This window comes from Phalangium opilio, unplaced genomic scaffold (assembly GCF_054372755.1).
Source record: "Phalangium opilio isolate 3A_F unplaced genomic scaffold, DU_Popi_V2 ptg000329l_1, whole genome shotgun sequence".
NCBI classification, from domain to species: Eukaryota; Metazoa; Arthropoda; class Arachnida; order Opiliones; family Phalangiidae; genus Phalangium; species Phalangium opilio.
In genome coordinates, this window is record NW_028324226.1 from 10232716 (window position 1) to 10238107 (window position 5392).

Below are 5392 nucleotides of genomic sequence, written 5' to 3' on the forward strand. Positions count from 1 at the left end.
GTTTCCACAATACGTGACAACCATTTAGTTTTTGGGCTTCCGTGGCGCAATGGTTAGCGCGTTCGGGTGTTAACCAATAGGTTGGTGGTTCGAGCCCATCCGGGAGCGGTGTTGTGAGGTCTCAGATGTGACGCAAAAAGTCAAGGTTTTTCCACAATACCTGACGAACATTTAATTTTTGGGCTTCCTTGGCGCAATGGTTAGCGCCTTCGGCTGTTAACCGAAAGGTTGGTGGTTCGAGCACAACCGGGAGAGGTGTTGTAGGGTCTCAGATGTAACGTAATAAGTCAAAACTTATCCACAATACCTGACAACCATTTCATTTCTGAGCTTCCGTGGCTCAATGGTTAGCGCGTTCGGCTGTTAACCAATAGGTTGGTGGCTCGAGCCCATACGGGAGCGGTGTTGTGAGGTCTCAGATGTAACGTAAAATGTCAGAGTTTTTCCACAATACCTGACGAACATTTAATTTTTGGACTTCCGTGGCGCAATGATTAGCGCGTACAGCTGTTAATCGAAAGGTTGAAGGTTCGAGCCCACCCGGGAGAGGTATTGTGGGGTCTCAGATGTAGCGTAAAAAGTCAAAACTTTTCCACAATACGTGACAACCATTTAATTTCTGAGCTTCCGTGGCTCAATGGTTAGCGCGTTCGGCTGTTAACCAATAGGTTGGTGGCTCGAGCCCATACGGGAGCGGTGTTGTGAGGTCTCAGATGTAACGTAAAATGTCAGAGTTTTTCCACAATACCTGACGAACATTTAATTTTTGGACTTCCGTGGCGCAATGATTAGCGCGTACAGCTGTTAATCGAAAGGTTGAAGGTTCGAGCCCACCCGGGAGAGGTATTGTGGGGTCTCAGATGTAGCGTAAAAAGTCAAAACTTTTCCACAATACGTGACAACCATTTAATTTCTGAGCTTCCGAAGCTCAATGGTTAGCGCGTTCGGCTGTTAACCGAAAGGTTGGTGGTTCGAGCCCATCCGGGAGCGGTGTTGTGACGTCTCAGATGTAACGTAAAATGTCAGAGTTTTTCCACAATACCTGACGAACATTTAATTTTCGGGCTTCCGTGGCGCAATTATTAGCGCGTTCAACTGTTAATCGAAAGGCTGGTGGTTCGAGCCCATCCGGAAGAGGTGTTGTGGGGTCTCAGATGTAGTGTAAAAAGTCAAAACTTATCCACAATACGTGACAACCATTTAATTTCTGAGCTTCCGTGGCTCATTGGTTAGCGCGTTCGGCTGTTAACCAATAGGTTGGTGGTTCGAGCCCACCCGGAAGCGGTGGTGTGGGATCTCAAAAGTAACGTAGAAAGCAAAAGTTTTGCCACAACACCTGACGACCATTTAATTTTTGGGCTTCCGTGGCGCAATGATTAGCGCGTTCAGTTGTTAATCGAAAGGTTGAAGGTTCGAGCCCACCCGGGAAAGGTATTGTGGGGTCTCAGATGTAGCGTAAAAAGTCAAAACTTTTCCACAATACGTGACAACCATTTAATTTTTGGGCTTCCATGGCGCAATGGTTAGCGCGCTCAAATGTTATTCAAAAGATTGGTGGTTCGAGCCCACCCGGGGCGGTGTTGTGAGGTCTCAGATGTTACGTAAAAAGTCAGAGTTTTTCCACAATACCTGATGAACATTTAATTTTTGGGCTTCCGTGGCGCAATTGTTAGCGCGTTCAGTTGTAAACCGAAAGGTTGGTGGTTCGAGCCCACCCGGGAGAGGTGTTATTTCGTCTCAGATGAAGCGTAAAAATTAAAATTTTTTCCACAATACCTGACGAACATTTCATTTCTGAGCTTCCTTGGCTCCATGGTTAGCGCGTTCGGATGTTAACCAAAAGGTTGGTGGTTCGAGCCCACCCGGGAGCGGTGTTGTGGGGTCTCAAATGTAACGTAAAAAGCAAAAGTTTTTCCACAATACCTGATGAACATTTAATTTTTTGGGCTTCCGTGGCGCAATGGTTAGCGCGTTCAGTTGTAAACCGAAAGGTTGGTGGTTCGAGCCCACCCGGGAGAGGTGTTATGAGGTCTCAGATGTAGCGTAAAAATTCAAATTTTTTCCACAATACCTGACGACCATTTCATTTCTGAGCTTCCTTGGCTCCATGGTTAGCGCGTTCGGATGTTAACCAAAAGGTTGACGGTTCGAGCCCACCCGGGAGCGGTGTTGTGGGGTCTCAAATGTAACGTAAAAAGCAAAAGTTTTTCCACAATACCTGACGAACATTTAATTTTTGGGCTTCCATGGCGCAATGGTTAGCGCGCTCAAATGTTATTCAAAAGATTGGTGGTTCGAGCCCACCCGGGGCGGTGTTGTGAGGTCTCAGATGTTACGTAAAAAGTCAGAGTTTTTCCACAATACCTGATGAACATTTAATTTTTGGGCTTCCGTGGCGCGATGGTTAGCGCGTTCTTTGACTTTTTACGTTACTTCTAAAACTCACACCATCGTTCCCGGGTAGGCTCGAACCACCAACCTTTCGGTTAAAAGCCGACCGCGCTTACCATCGCGCCACGGAATCCTAAAAATTGAATCGTCGTCAGGTATTGTGGAAAAGCTTTGACTTTTTGCGTTACATCTGACACCTCACAACACCGCTCCCGCGTGGGCTCGAACCACCAACCTTTCAGTTAACAACCGAACGCGCTAACCATTGTGCCATGGAAGCTCAGAAATTAAATGGTCGTCCGTTATTAAGGAATAGCTTTGACTTTTTACGTTACTTCTAAATCTTCACACCATCGTTCCCGGTTGGGCCCGAACCAATATCCTTGGTAAATGTAACGTAAAAAGCAAAAGTTTTTCCACAATACCTGACGAACATTTAATTTTTGGGCTTCCGTGGCGCAATGGTTAGCGCGCTCAAATGTTATTCAAAAGATTGGTGGTTCGAGCCCACCCGGGACGGTGTTGTGAGGTCTCAGATGTAACGTAAAAAGTCAGAGTTTTTCCACAATACCTGATGAACATTTAATTTTTTGGGCTTCCGTGGCGCAATGGTTAGCGCGTTCAGTTGTAAACCGAAAGGTTGGTGGTTCGAGCCCACCCGGGAGAGGTGTTATGAGGTCTCAGATGTAGCGTAAAAATTCAAATTTTTTCCACAATACCTGACGACCATTTCATTTCTGAGCTTCCTTGGCTCCATGGTTAGCGCGTTCGGATGTTAACCAAAAGGTTGACGGTTCGAGCCCACCCGGGAGCGGTGTTGTGGGGTCTCAGATGTGACGTAGAAAATAAGAGTTTTTCCACAATACCTGACGACCATTTCTTTTCTGAGCTTCCTTGGCTCCATGGATAGAGCGTTCGGATGTGAACCAAAAGGTTGGTGGTTCGAGCCCACCCGGGAGCGGTGTTGAGGGGTCTCAAATGTAACGTAAAAAGCAAAAGTTTTTCCACAATACCTGACGAGCATTTAATTTTTGGGCTTCCGTGGCGCAATGGTTAGCGCGTTCAGCTGTTAACCAATAGGTTGGTGGTTCGAGCCCACCCGGGAGCGGTGTTGTGAGATCTCAAATGTAACGTAGAAAACCAAAGTTTTTCCACAATACCTGACGACCATTTAGTTTTTGGGCTTCCGTGGCGCAATGGTTAGCGCGTTCGGCTGTTAACCAAAAGGTTGGTGGTTCGAGCCCACCCGGGAGCGGTGATGTGGGGTCTCAAATGTAACGTAGAAAGCCAAAGTTTTTCCACAATACCTGACGACCATTTATTTTTTGGGCTTCCTTGGCGCAATGGTTAGCGCGTTCGGCTGTTAACCGAAAGGTTGGTGGTTCGAGCCCAACCGGGAGAGGTGTTGTAGGGTTTCAGATGTAACGTAATAAGTCATAACTTATCCACAATACGTGACAACCATTTAATTTCTGAGCTTCCGTGGCTCAATGGTTAGCTCGTTCGGCTGTTAACCAATAGGTTGGTGGTTCGAGCCCATCCGGGAGCGGTGTTGTGACGTCTCAGATGTGACGTAAAAAGTCAAGTTTTTTCCACAATACCTGACGACCATTTAATTTTTGGGCTTCCGTGGCGCAATGGTTAGCGCGTTCGGCTGTTAACCGAAAGGTTGGTGGTTCGAGCCCAACCGGGAGAGGTGTTGTAGGGTCTCAGATGTAACGTAATAAGTCATAACTTATCCACAATACCTGACAACCATTTAATTTCTGAGCTTCCGTGGCTCAATGGTTAGCGCGTTCGGCTGTTAACCAATAGGTTGGTGGTTCGAGCCCATCCGGGAGCGGTGTTGTGAGGTCTCAGATGTGACGTAAAAAGTCAAGGTTTTTCCACAATACCTGACGACCATTTAATTTTTGGGCTTCCGTGGCGCAATGGTCAGCGCGTTCAGCTGTTAACCGAAAGGTTGGTGGTTCGAGCCCATCCGGGAGCGGTGTTGTGACGTCTCAGATGTAACGTAAAATGTCAGAGTTTTTCCACAATACCTGACGAACATTTAATTTTCGGGCTTCCGTGGCGCAATTATTAGCGCGTTCAACTGTTAATCGAAAGGCTGGTGGTTCGAGCCCATCCGGAAGAGGTGTTGTGGGGTCTCAGATGTAGTGTAAAAAGTCAAAACTTATCCACAATACGTGACAACCATTTAATTTCTGAGCTTCCGTGGCTCATTGGTTAGCGCGTTCGGCTGTTAACCAATAGGTTGGTGGTTCGAGCCCACCCGGAAGCGGTGGTGTGGGATCTCAAAAGTAACGTAGAAAGCAAAAGTTTTGCCACAACACCTGACGACCATTTAATTTTTGGGCTTCCGTGGCGCAATGATTAGCGCGTTCAGCTGTTAATCGAAAGGTTGAAGGTTCGAGCCCACCCGGGAGAGGTATTGTGGGGTCTCAGATGTAGCGTAAAAAGTCAAAACTTTTCCACAATACGTGACAACCATTTGAATTCTGAGCTTCAGTGGCTCAATGGTTAGCGCGTTCGGCTGTTTACCAATAGGTTGGTGGTTCGAGCCCATCCGGGAGCGGTGTTGTGACGTCTCAGATGTGACGTAAAAAGTCAAGGTTTTTCCACAATACCTGACGACCATTTAATTTTTGGGCTTCCGTGGCGCAATGGTTAGCGCGTTCAGCTGCTATTCAAAAGACTGGTGGTTTGAGCCCTCCCGGGAGCGGTGTTGTGACGTCTCAGATGTAACATAAAATGTCAGAGTTTTTCCACAATACCTGACGAACATTGAATTCTTGGGCTTCCGTGGCGCAATGGTTAGCGCGTTCAGCTGTTAATCGAAAGGTTGGTGGTTCGAGCCCACCATCGAGAGGTGTTGTGGGGTCTCAGATGTAGCGTAAAAAGTCAAAACTTTTCCACAATACGTGACAACCATTTAATTTCTGAGCTTCCGTGGCTCAATGGTTAGCGCGTTCGGCTGTTAACCAATAGGTTGGTGGTT

At 47.1% G+C, this 5392-nt stretch overlaps 3 non-coding genes across 3 annotated transcripts; all 3 read left to right on the forward strand.

Annotated features, from left to right (window-relative positions):
* The first annotated feature begins 1651 nt into the window (after positions 1-1651).
* On the forward strand, positions 1652-1724 carry TRNAY-GUA (transfer RNA tyrosine (anticodon GUA)). Its single transcript has one exon. It is a non-coding gene; the product is annotated as a tRNA-Tyr (tRNA).
* Positions 1725-1946: 222 nt separating this feature from the next.
* Positions 1947-2019, forward strand: TRNAY-GUA (transfer RNA tyrosine (anticodon GUA)). The gene has a single exon. It is a non-coding gene; the product is annotated as a tRNA-Tyr (tRNA).
* Positions 2020-2985: 966 nt separating this feature from the next.
* TRNAY-GUA (transfer RNA tyrosine (anticodon GUA)) lies at positions 2986-3058 on the forward strand. The gene has a single exon. It is a non-coding gene; the product is annotated as a tRNA-Tyr (tRNA).
* The last annotated feature ends 2334 nt before the right edge of the window (positions 3059-5392 follow it).